The following is a 13,681-nucleotide window of genomic DNA, read 5'->3' on the forward strand; positions in this document are numbered from 1 at the left end:
CAGGGCCCCAGCTATTTCCTCTCTCACCTCACTCAGGAACCAGGGATAGATCCCATTCGTTCCTGGGGATTTGTCCACATTAATTACCCCTAGCCTGCCCAACACAGCTTCCCTACTTATGGCAACATGATCCAGACTAATCAAATGTTTTAGTTGAAACTTTATTGCTGGAACAGCGCAGCAGGTCAGGCAGCATCCAGGTAACAGGAGATTCGACGTTTCGGGCACAGGCCCTTCTTCAGGAATGAGCAGAGAGTGTTCAGCAGGAGAAGATAAAAGGTAGGGAGGAGGGACTTGGAGGAGGGACTTGGAAATGTGATAGGTGGAAAGAGGTCAAGGTGAGGGTGATAGGTCGGAGTAGGATGGAGGCGGAGAGGTCAAGAAGAAGACTGCAGGTCAGGAAGGCGGTGCCAGGCTGGAGGGATTCGGCTGAGACAAGGTGGGGGGAGGGGGGATGAAGAAACTGGTGAAGTCCAAGTTCATCCCCTGTGGTTGGAGGGTTCCCAGTCGGAAGATAAGACGCTCCTCCTCCGACCGTCGCGTTGTTGTGGTTTGGCGGTGGATGAGTCCAATGACCTGCATATCCTCGGTGGAGTGGGAGGGGGAGTTGAAATGCTGTGCTACAGGGTGGTTGGGTTGGTTCGTCCGGGTGGCCCAGAGGTGCTCTCTGAATCGCTCCGCAAGTAGGCGGCCTGTCTCCCCAATATAGAGGAGGCCACACCGGCTGCAGCGGATGCAGTAGATGATGTGGGTGGAGGTGCAGATGAATCTGTGGTGGATATGGAAGTTTCCTTTGGGGCCTTGGAGAGAAGTGAGGGGGGAGGTGTGGGCGCAAGTGTTGCACCTCCTGTGGTTGCAAGGGAAGGTGCCGGGAGTGGAGGTTGGGTCGGTGGGGGGTGTGGATCTGACAAGGGAGTCGCGGCATCTGCAGACCTCACTTTCTCCCCAAATCAAATGTTTTACTCGAGATTCAACATTCATCATGTTCCTCTCCTCAGTGAACACTGATGCAAAATAATCATTCAGAATCATACCCACTCTCTCAGATTCGACATACAGCCTTCCTTCATTTTCCTTTAGTGGACCAATCCTTTCTCTGGTTACCTGCTTGCTTCTTATATATGAATAATAGGCTTTAGGATTCTCCTTAATTGTGCTAGCGTGAAGTTGTTTCATGACCCCCTTTTAACCCCCTTGATTCCTCGTTTAAGACTTGTCCTACTCTTCCCATGTTCCTCCAGGGATCATTATGTTCTTGGCTGTCGAGTCGTTATGTATGCTTCCCTGTTCCTCTTGGCGAGTCGTACAATTGTACTGTCATCAACAGTTCACGAATATTGCCTTCCAAATCCTTTGCCTTCATCGGGACATGCCTATCCTGCAATATGTTTAACCTATCTTTGAAAGCCTGCCACATATGAACTGTGGACTTTCCTACAAATAGCTGTGTCCAATCCACATTTCCGACCTCCTGCATAATTTTGATACAATTAGCTTTGGCCCACTCTCATCTTTGTCAATGAGTATTCTAAAACTTACAGAATATTGGACACTTCCCAAATAAATCACCCACAGCAACTGCTATCACCAGCCCTGGCTTATTCCTCAATATCAGTTCCAATATGGTCTATTCCCTCGTTGGACTATTGATATCATCCCTGACTAGCAATGCAACTCCTTCCCCTTTTACTTCCCTCCCTGTCCCGTCTGAAGCATCTATATCCTCGAACATTTGGTTGCCAACCATGCCCTACCTTCAACTAAATCTCTGTGATCGCAATAACGTCATATTCCCAGGCACCAACCTAAGCCCTAAGTTCATCTGTCTATACTCCATGCATTAAAGTAGATGCATTTCAGGCCACCAGTTCTTTTGCATTCATCTGCTCTCTGTGTACTCTTCCCATTATTAATGCTATCTTCCTGAGTCTAAGCGTTTCCAGTTTCCACCTCACTGCCGACTTGCTTAATCGTGTGGTTCCCAACCCCCTGCCACATTAGTATAAAACCTCCCCAACAGCAGTAGCAAAAACTCCCGAAAGGACATTCGTTCCCGTCTGGTTCAGATGTACATCGTCAATTTTCTCATAGTCCCACATTCCCCAGAACTGGTCGCAAAATCCAACAAATCTGAAACCCGCCCTGCAGCAGCATTCCTCAAGTCACGTGTTCATCGTGCCTTTTTTAAATTTATTTCTACGCTGGCAGTCACATGGCACCGGCAGTAATCCCGAGATTACTACCTTTGAGGTCCTCCTCTTTAATGTCTCTCCTAGCTCCCTGAATTCTCCCTGCAATTCCTCATCTCGTTTTTTTTTCGTTGGTGCCTGTATGCACCAAGACAACTGGCTGTTCACGATCCACTTTTCGAATGCTCTTTAGCCAATGGGTGACATCCCTCGCCTGAGCACCTGGGAGGCAACAGAACTCTCCAGAATTGCTGATGCTCCACAGTGAGTCCACCCGCAGTTCCAGAGTGACCACGCGGTCAAACAAGTGCTGCAGCTGGACACACTTCTTGCAAGTGTAAGTTTCGAAAACCTTTACAAGGATTTGCAAGGTTTGCACTGCGTGGACATGAGAACGAAACTGAATAAGCTTCGTCTGATTCCCAGGAGCTTCATTGCTTAGATATGGCCTCACAGAAGCTTATAAAATCATGAGGAAGACAGACAAAGTAAATAGTCAGGGAGCACTTTTTCACAAGACACGCGAGTTCAAATCTACATAGCAAACGTTTAATGCGAGAGAGGAAACATTTAAAAGGGATGTGAGGGACACATGCTTTTCACACAGAACTGTTGTTTGGTGGCAGAGTCTGGTGCACACACAACATTTCAAAGGCATCTGAATGGGTGTATAGACAGGAAGACCTCGGAGAGATAAGGCACAATTATTGGCAGATATGTATGGATTAATTTCGGTTATCTATTCAGCAAAGGCAAGTTGGATCGCGGGAGTTGTTTCCATGCTCGACAACTTTGAGATGCTCCAGCCACCGGCAACGGTTTGAATACACCATTTGCAAAAAAAAACGCATGATGTTTGTTACTCAGTCAGCGAGTTTGGCTATTTTGTTTGGAGAGTGGATGGGCTCAACCGATCCAGAGATGAAGGTTTTCCAGATATTTGCTTCCAATGACCATTCTTCTTGACACTTTCCCAAGTTCGCCATCAAAGATTTTGGCTGAAGAAAAATACCTCCCATATCGCATTACCCACTTTGCTCTCCAGCGAATCCAAAAACTGAGAGCTCTTAGCGTGGAACAGAATTAAAACTGAAAAGGCAGTACCATGATCAGACACACCGAAGCTTAAGTGCTGTCTGTGAGGCACTGTGAATCGTCTCTGACATGAACCGCTCGCACAAATAACAGCGAGGCAATATCAAACCGACTGGAGATTTAGTTTATTGCCAAGTCCCAGAAAGTGCTCAAGTATCATATAAAAAAAAGAACAACAACGAACCATTAAAAGTGAACATTTCCAATTATATCCGTGATTAAATTAGGCCATCAATGCGCCGGTGCCCCCATCTGATCGAGAGAGCCAATCACCTTTCTCCCTCACCAGGACAGTAATGAAGGAAATGAAGGTATAGCAACGTTTCACATCGCGATTGCCCACCTTTTCGCCACAGCATCAAAAAGCGGCGAACAGATTCAATGCAGGATCTTCTTTCGAAATAACGGTGAAATAACTATGTCTATGCACTTTCAGAGTAAACGGGGAACAACACAAGTTGTCTGGAATATGAATAACCAACATAGACTACTTGGGTCCCAGATTCTACTGATGCACAGACTTTCATATGAAAAGGTACCTTGGGTGATTGCCCTACACCCAGAAATCTTCTGTCTGCCTACTGTTTGCCCTGTCACATTAAACTTGTGCTGCTCTAATCGAATTTGCAGTTCTTGCTATTTGTCCGTATTGCAACTAGGGATAGCTGGTCGTGGCAACTCGTGACTGCCACACAAATTCTTTGCCAAAATTGGATTGTCCCGCAACGTGATTCGCAGTGCACGAACTTCACAACGAGGATATGCCACGCGGCAAGTTACAAAGCACGCTTCCATTTATTAAAGTCAGTTTCTGGGAACTGACAACCAGATTCCTCCTTACACTCGGAATTATGACAACACATAAACCAACAGCCTCTCTCAGAGACAAGCGACCAATGCCCATCTTGAGCCAGACAAACGTAGTTGACAAGATTGCACGCAGGGACTGCACAGAAAACTATAGAGGAGAAGCAGACAGACGACCATCGAGCTGCATTCATGCAGTTCAGTTACCCGATCAACCCCATGCACAGCTGTTCCTTGTAGGTACACACAGGGCACTGAATCTCTCTGACTCCGGGACTTGGGACTCGGATTATATGACCGTCTGCAGCACTGGTTACTTCCTTGTGTGAGGTAACTCACGATGGAACATATGTAAAACATGATAGCTGATTGAGAAAAACGTCCAAAATAGTACCCAAGAGACGTATTTCTGTTGTGTTTCTGGTCCTGTTCCTGACATGACATCCAGCATTGTACTTATTGTGTGCTTCCTGACGGTTCGGTGCATGCTTCCGTAATCGCTTTGTGTGCAGTAATCTGCGTTTTAGCTGCAATTACGTGCGTTTGAAACCCAGGACCACCTGCCTCTATTGTGTTTTCGTCTTCTCATGTGCAATTGCAACACAGTAAACGATAAATTAATATTGAAAAATGACATACACAGGCGTGTTCAAAGCCCAGTTTCCGTGGCAATTATGCAATGGTTAGAGATTACATTGATTCAAGAGATAAGGATGGAAATGTGTTTGGGTAGAGATGAGGCACATTGAGGAAAGGGGAAACCAGCCGGTGTAGCTTACAAGAACACTAACAGTAACCACAGTGCAAAAAAAAGTACAGGAAAAATACCGCCTGTGAATGATAAAAGAAGGCAAGAATTATGGGAGACATTCATTTCCCTTCTTCCACTCCCATTTGAATTGTAAAGAAACTTTGAAGAAAAACAATCAACAAGTCATATATGCCCCAACGAACAACGTGCGCCATACTTTGGTCATTGATTACTGTAGATTAGAATACTTACAATGTGGAAACAGGTCCTTCGGCCCAGCAACTACACACCGACCCGCCCCAGCCCAAATGCATTCCTCTCCATTCACTCCGTCAATTTAGCACGGCCATTTCACCTAACCGGTACATTTTTGGACTGTGGGAGAAAACCAGCGCAAGCGCACGCATCCACGGGGAGAATGTGCAAACTCCACACATTCAGTTGCTTGAGGCGGGAATTGACCCTGACTCTGTGGCATTGTGAAACAGCAGCGCTCACGATGGTGCCAGCGTTAGATGGGACTTCTTTGCCGTCTTTTATTGGGAAAAATCTCTTTCATTGTGAGCATCTGGTAAGATCAGTTCGTTCGCCAGAAAAAGAAATGAATATGTCACCAACCTTGGATTGTTTCATGTCCAAGAACACTCAGATCAATACCTCCCTTGAGTACCTCTGCTGGTCATGTTTGCAAAGAGATCTAGCAAATTGCCAAGTGTGATTTTCCTTTCAATCAATAATTTTGACTCAGTTTGGCTGCAAATATCTTTTCCTAACTATGCGCTTTTCTTCTTTTACATTGGTGTCTCGCACCTTACAATTGACAGCAGAGTTAGGAGAGGAGATGGAAGCATTTAGCCCATCAATTCAGCGACAGCTTTCAATGAGATCATGGCTGATTTGGTTAATGCTCAACTCTGCTTTTCAGCCAGTACTCATGGCCGAGTGGTTAAGGTGATAGGTTAAAAATCCATTCAGGTTTCCCGCATAGGTCCGAATCCAGCTGACTCCGCTATGAATGACTTGCTGCTTGGCGAGGTTTCGCTCAAAGTTCAAAAAACCTATTTTGCAAACCAGGCCAGTAATTTAATTCGACTTTGGAACTCGAGTTCTTCATCAGAAATGTTCCATATTTAAAACATTATCTCTGTTTCTCTTTCCAGATACACTGCTCGACACATCGTGTTTCTGCAGTTGTTATTGAACGTCCTGAGCAGAAGTGCTGCTTTTCATTCGATTCCTTTAATCCGTGGCCTCTGTTCACGGATTCGGGTCAATGGCAACACTTCCTCCTGCTCCCCAAAGTGCTCATTCCCCACCGCTCCCTCTCCCATCATTACAAACAACCGCAGGAAATTGCCACTTAACCATCTTTGTTCCAAAGTGAAACTCACCAGCCTCGGGAATCTCACGACCAAACGTGACTTCTCATCACTGGACATGGTGCAGGCCAGAGGTTTCTGAAGCTTTACTGTGAAAACATTGTCAATTGGCAGTTGGAAAAATGTTAAGGAGCCGAATCAATCCAGGCACCAGCTTTGGAAATCTTGAGAAACTCTTTAGGAAGTGGAATCAGAGGAGAATGCGGAAGGGTAGACTGTCGGACCGAGCAGAGACCAGAATATTGACTCTGATGTTGTCGGGACAAGAACTGGTCTGAGACATTGAAAAAATTCTCACCCCTGTACATGGGGAATAGAAACTTCATCTGGACTCTGCGACAATGAAAATCTCTAGAACACACAAGACACTGAGAGGCAAAAAGGGAGATTATCCCTGATGGAGGTGAGCTGGTTCCCAGTGACATGGGTGTGTCTGTCGTGGGGGTATCAGACTGTTAAAATGTCTCCATAATGAATGGTTCAGTCTTTCATTTGTAAAAGTAAAACAGATAGAGGACAGTAGTCGTTCAGGGAATGGCACATTGAATTTGGAATTCAGTCGCGGACCGCTTTAGAGGATCGTCGAATTTGTTAGGTTGGAAGTTTCAGCGCATTCAACTGTTAACTGAAACGTCTTTGTGGAACATAGTAAAAAATCTTTCAGTTGAATTAGCAGGATCTCGTATTGACTGATGGGGCCACAGCAGGCGGCAGGACGTGGTAACACGAAATAAAAATGCGCTGAGCTCAAACACAAGAAGCATGCTCGTTCGGTATGGTGGATCAACAATACAACATTTTAAAGAAGTTTAAGCAACGATCTTTCAATGTACAGGACATGCCAACCAGGATTTGACACCATACTCGTCTCGTTATTACCAGGCGCTTTAATTAATTCATCAACGGTGTCAGCGCAGACAATGCTGTTCATATCCATATGTGTATTTAATTAGCTGTTCAATCACAGTAACTTGGACATTTGTTACTTTATGAAAGTTGCTCCATAAGAGTTTAAACTAACCTCCGCTGATACACAAAAGAAACGTTCACACCTGGACATTCTCCATTATAAATGCTCAGAACGAGCCAATCTCGTATTACATTCATTTCAAACTGATATATTCATATGTTTAAGTCGACAGGATAAAGAAGATACGTTCATCCTCTCGGGGCCCATTAACCACGTTAGTATGCACAGAGGAAATACAACGCCAAGAGAACAGTATCATTGTGGTGAATTGATCAGCAGTGTTGTGTAAGTCAGTGTAAACAGTGGCCAATATAGGCTGACCCATTCATACCAACAGTGAGCCTTGCATCACCAATTCCTCTCTCACTTACAGCCTCACGCCCTCCAGTCATCATTGCCTTTCACTTTACTCAAACGCCCTGCTCCACTTCTCCCTTCTGCCGATCGCTTGCGGGCATCCACGTAGAACCTGCAGATGTTCGAAACTCATTCGTGGCATATAGACGCCACTCAATGGCATTGGATTCACTGCCCATCCCTAATTACTCCAGTGATTGAGATGATGAGCTACTGTACAGAAACTAGAGAGAACTTAACATAGAGGTACAGCCAAGATGCTGTTAGCGAGGGAGTTCCAGGGATTTAGGAATAGCCAGATACTTCCAACTCAGAAAGGCAAGATCCTTAATAGGTGATTTGTGGTCACAGTTTTCTCTTGTTTCTGCTGCTATCGTCCTTAGAGATAGATGTAAACAATCACAGGATTGATTCTGGCAACCAAAATAAAAACCCTGCATCTGCCATCGTTTGTGGAAGTGAGTTCCAAACCTCTCCCAAATATTGTGTGTAGAAGTGCTCACTAACATCTGTCCTGAATAATCTGAACCTCATTTTCAGACTCATTGCAGAATCCATAGCGATCTGAAACAGTTTATCGCTTCATTTTAGTGTCTTGCATTACTTTTCTCAGGTCAGCACTTAACATTCAAAGTTGTCGCAAAAACAGGCTTCATTTGTATATCAGAAACAGAAATGGCTCAGCATGTCTTACATCATCTGTGGGATAGCAAGAGTTAATGTTTCACTTCCGTTTACCATTCTTTGCAACTGACTTGTCTGATTTCTTATCATACCTACAAACGGTAGGAAACCGGAACGGATGACAGAACACAGAGATTAGGAAGTTCTGCATTTGCAGTGACATCGGAAGTCTCTATCGCTGGAGAATTGTAAGGAGACTACTGCTCAGTGAACTGATATCGCACTTCCTATGTCTAAATAAGGAAACCTGTCAGTGAATTGGAGACTTTATTGTTCAAAAGTTAAAATCAAAGAGCAGATCAACAGTAGACTAAAACAAGTAAAATTGTCATAATGCCTTATAAGGAACGCCAATGAAGACCAGGATAGTGAGGATCACCTTCTCCACGTGTTTGAATTGTTTGATGCAGTTTTCTGTGCGACGTTATCTCTCCCTTCAGGCAACTGACAAGCTCCTTGTTTGAAAATCTGAGTTGATGTATCACCAAAAGTGTTGCATGGTACTATGTGTAAGCAGCTTGTGGAGACTGAGACTGTAGCATTGCTCACATTTTTTTTAATTCAAATTTCTGAGAAATGAAGAAGCTTAATAGCAAGCTTAATCCCAGTTTTGGAGAAGCATTGCTCATCAGTACATGATAATCAGCTCACGTGAAGATATTCCAGAATTGATATCAGAGACCTAATTCAAACCCTGCAACGATAGATGTTATGAATTCTAAGTTGAAATTCTATGTCTAATGCCTTTAACCCATTACAACTGACCATGGAAAATCCCTTCCGATTCGCCTCTACCCCTTAGGGAAGTAAAGCTGCTATTCTTATTTGCTCCAAGATACATGTGACTCCAGACGCACAGAAACTGGATTGGTTGTTGCGGGTCAGTTATCTAAACTCCAGGACCTCACTTCAGGAATTATTCAAGGTTCTGTTCGTTAATAAATGTCCAGAGTTCAGCCGCATTCTTACTACCTCAACTCCTGAAGCATTTCATTTCACAATGCAGCAGAATTCTGGCAATGTGAAGGCCTGGGCAGACAAGTGATATGAATTTCACACATCCTGATTAAGATAATCTAATCAACACCTCTGGAAATTCAATGGTGTTGCCATTACCTAGTCTTCAACGATCAACAATGTGGGAGTTACTATTAACCCTAAAATGAACTGTCCTCCCTACATAAATAATGTGGCTACAAGAGCAGGCCAGATGGCAAGAAAACTGCCATCAGTCATGGGCTTTCTGACTCCAATCGCTTCTCTAATACCGAGAAGGCTCACGTCAAGTGTGTGATGGAATACTCCCCGATTGACTGAACAAATATATCGACAACATACCTCAAGATGTTGGACAGCGCCATTATGAAACATTCGTCCAAAAGGATAATGCTGCCGACATTTAATAACTGAAATGAAAGCAGAAAGTGCTGGAGAGGTTCAGCAACTCTAACAGCATACTTGGAGAGAAATACAGTTAACTTTTTGAGGCCAAAATGACTCTTCTTCAGAACAGGACTGAAGAGAGGACATGTAGGACAAGAAACATTACTTCTCTGACAATTTTCACAGTTGCTACCAGGTCGGCTGAGTTTCTTCAGAGCGTTCCATTCCATGGCCATTGAGCCAGTTCGATTGGCAATTTATGTATAATTTCAAACCATTCACCACTGTCGCAGCTTTGTGATTCATCAACAATTTCCATTTGACAGCACACTCCAGCTCTAGTACTACTTTCGTCCTAAAGACAAAGGAAGTAAACGAATGAGAATATAATAATCTGCATGTTCCCTTCCAAGCTACTAATCATCACAATTGGATAGGTATTCCTTCAGTCAGTCCTTCACTGAACCAGTAGATCAGAGGGTTGCCCTCCTCCCCCACTTCAAAACATCCAAATAGTTTAATGAACTGTTCAAATAAACTTTGTCAAACTCAATTGTTAGAAGGCCAACACTTACTGGGAGGTGAGAAAACCTTCAAAAAATGTAACGCTTAAGCTAGAGAGTTAAGAGGAGCAGTTTGGATATATGTGTCCCTGTGTTCTTGCTGCAGATTCATGTTATCAGACATTTGAGATAGGCTGAGTCAGCAACTTGCCATGAATAGAAATGTTGAATTTGGTGATGCATTCACCATTTTACCAGCAAGCTGCTGAGTTGTACCATGCCTTACGCTGTTAAAGTACCGACGTAATGAAATAGAATCATACCATCCCTAGAGTGTGGAAACAGGTCATTGGGCCCAACAAGTTCACACGCAACCTCTAAGGAGTATTCAACCCACAGCAATTTCCCTTCCCTATTACTTTGCACTGCTCCTGACCAACACATTCTGGAGAACGAGGTACAATTTAGCATATCCAATTTATCTAACCTTCATATCTTTGGACTGTAGTAGGAAACTGGAGCAACCCGAAGAAACCCATGCAGGCACGGGGAGAATATGCGAACTCTAAATGGTCGCCTGAGGCTGGAATCGAATCCAGGTCCTTCATGCTGTAAGGCAGCAGTGCTAACCAACGAATCACGAAAGCTAACTTCAAACCTTAGTGGAGCCATTCTTCCGAATAAGCCTGATATCAAAGACATACACGTCTCCATAGCCATTTTGCAGCAAAAGGTAGACATATGTAGACTAGACATACTCCAGCACGTGGCTGAAGGTGATCAGTTAAAGGATAGATGTTTTATCATCATTTATGAGCAGCTGACTCAGCTGCGCTACTTAAAGACTGGAGCAGGAAGTCCTCAATCAAATATGTTCTTCTTACCATTCGTCCTGCTAAGACTGCGGTATTTATCTTCATTTAGGCTATGTTATATATTTTCGGTTACACCATTATCCTGTTAGAAGGCATCCCCAGAGATTTTATTCAATGACTTTGCCTGTTTGAAATTTGGAAAGTCTCTCAGATACTGCCAAAACCTCTTCAGGAGTCTTCCCCTCCCAGAATTAGCTCTTGCCTTCGAACTTTCCCTCATTGTCAGTCCTACTCCATAGAAACTAAGTGGAGACAAATACATGTATGATGTCACCGAACAGGCCATCACCGCGCGCTTCACTCTCTCCCAGGGAGCAGCACGGCTCAGCGTTGGTGATCGATGCCTTGCAAATCCACTTGGGATGATGGGAAGAGTGGTCGTCATCTACCTATCCACCATCAAAATGAACCTGAATCTGAGAAGTTACCATTCCCATCAGTTTGAAGTACATGCATTAAATGTAGATAAATGAGACTAATTCGACTGTTTATGATATAGATTAAAAAACACAAGATTTGGTCTTAATGGTAAAAAGCTGTGATTTCCGAAGCGTGAACACTGAATGCACAACTTTAAATTGCATAAGTGCAGACTTCGAGGTGTAGCTCCTGTGTGAGAATTGGAATATCGTTTGCAGACATTCAAAACGACACCTAGAAACATTATTTATCTTTCGGACTGTCTAGAAAATCGCACGATCGCAATAATTTTCGTAAAATCCCAATTGTGTGGAAGTAGGCCGTTCGGTCTATCAAGCCCACACCAAAGCAGTGAAGATTATCCCAACAAAAACCACTTCCTAATCGATCCCCTTCAAGTTTCTCACAGCGAAATAACCTGAAGTCCATATACATGGACAAGTTGGGTAATTTTCCATTTGGCAATCCACCGAAACTACACAGCTTTCAGAATGTGAGATGAAAACTCACGCACACATGGGAGGAGTACAAGCACCATACAGACAGTCGCCACAGGCTGGAATTGAACTGGGTCCCTGGCACCGTGTGGTAGAAGTGCAAAGCATGTTTATTCTTCCGTCAGCTCACTGGGTTCAAGATAAAAGACATTTAAACAACTCAGGCAAAGCTTTGAAGCATATATCGTCCCTTGAAGTATGTTTTTCTTTGAAATTGAACCACATTCCAAAGTACATACATTCCAAGAGAACCGCTTGAACCTTAAGTTTTCATCACAAACAACAACAATTTCAGAATTACATGCGGCAACAGGAGTAAATGAGCTTGAACATAGTGTGGAGGGGAAAGTGCGTGTAGTGGTATTTCCGTGTAGCTGCTGTGGAGGTTGCGGTTTTGGACTGCGATGGACCAATTCAGAAATCACACCAGGTTATAGATGCACATGTTTATTTGAAATAACAAGATTTCGGACCAGAGCCCTTTCATTAGGTGAAATGGGAGGGAATAACACAGAGCACTGAATTTAGGGAAAAGAGATCAAGGGCAGACAGATCAAAATATCAGGCAAATTGTGGGAGCGGAGTGTCAAAGACGTAATCTCTAGAAGTGAACAAGAGTGACCGACAGTGTGAGTAATGTGTCAATAACTGAGTGCCAATAGAATGGTTGACCGATGATCCAACAAAGTGAGACAGAGAGATAATTACAAACCGTTATAATAAAGTTGTACTGGAGACAAATCAAGGCACTGGAATGACATGGAACAGAAACAGAAGCAACTGGAAAACCGCTCCACAACAAAAACACCAGAGGAAGGGACACCAGCTCCGAAACATTAACTCTCATGTTCCTCCACAGATGTCCCCAGAGCAGCGAAACACCTGCCCCCCTTCGCCACGATGCCCCAGTCTCGTTCCCGCACCCCGCCCAGTAACCCTTGCCCTTGCTCCTGGTTTAATAAATTCCCAGTTTTCTTATTTTTCTTTGGCAGAGTGACATGCCGCGAGACTGACCCAAATTATCAGTTAGCCAATATTGAACAAAGTGATTAAGGTAGAAGGACAATAACAACTTGTCACGGTGATGGTGTGAAAACAGAACAATTAAGGAAGATTGCACAGATACAGAACAGTGTGGTGGGTTACATGTGGTGTGACATTAACCGAATATCATGGTTGATGCCATCACCAAAACGAAGGCAGTTGGCGACCCGATTCTGTTTGGCGATTTTGCGTTGTTGTGTATCTCGAAAGCCACCTTGGCCGACATTTAGTCGAAGGTTGAAAACCAAATGTCCTTGATTGCTGAACTCTTCCCCGACTGGGTGTGAATAATCCTGTCTGGCAATTGTTATGCCGTTACCATTCATCCATTGGCACACCATCTGCATGGTCTCGCCAATATACCATTACTGAGTATCTTGTGGTATCTTGTTGTATCATTGCCTGCTGCATATGTGACAAACAACATTGCCTGAGTCACATGAGTACCTGTCGTGTACGTGGTGGGTGGTGTACCAACGGGTCATGGTAGTGTCCATGTCTTGCAAAGGTTGCGAAGGCATAGTGCTGTGGTGTCGTGGTTAATGCTATGTGAAGGTTGAGTAGTTTACTGTAAACGGTCGTATGTTATAATTTTGCTGGGTGTTTGAAGGTGAGAATTGAAGCCATGGGGATGTTCTTAGTGAGATGCTCATCATCATCGGTGACATGCTGAATCCTGTGAAGAACGTGCTGAACTTCAGGAAAGTACTGACGATGAAAGATACTC

Source organism: Chiloscyllium plagiosum, unplaced genomic scaffold (assembly GCF_037043375.1).
Source record: "Chiloscyllium plagiosum isolate Xiang-an unplaced genomic scaffold, Cpla_swu_hap1 HiC_scaffold_40, whole genome shotgun sequence".
NCBI classification, from domain to species: Eukaryota; Metazoa; Chordata; class Chondrichthyes; order Orectolobiformes; family Hemiscylliidae; genus Chiloscyllium; species Chiloscyllium plagiosum.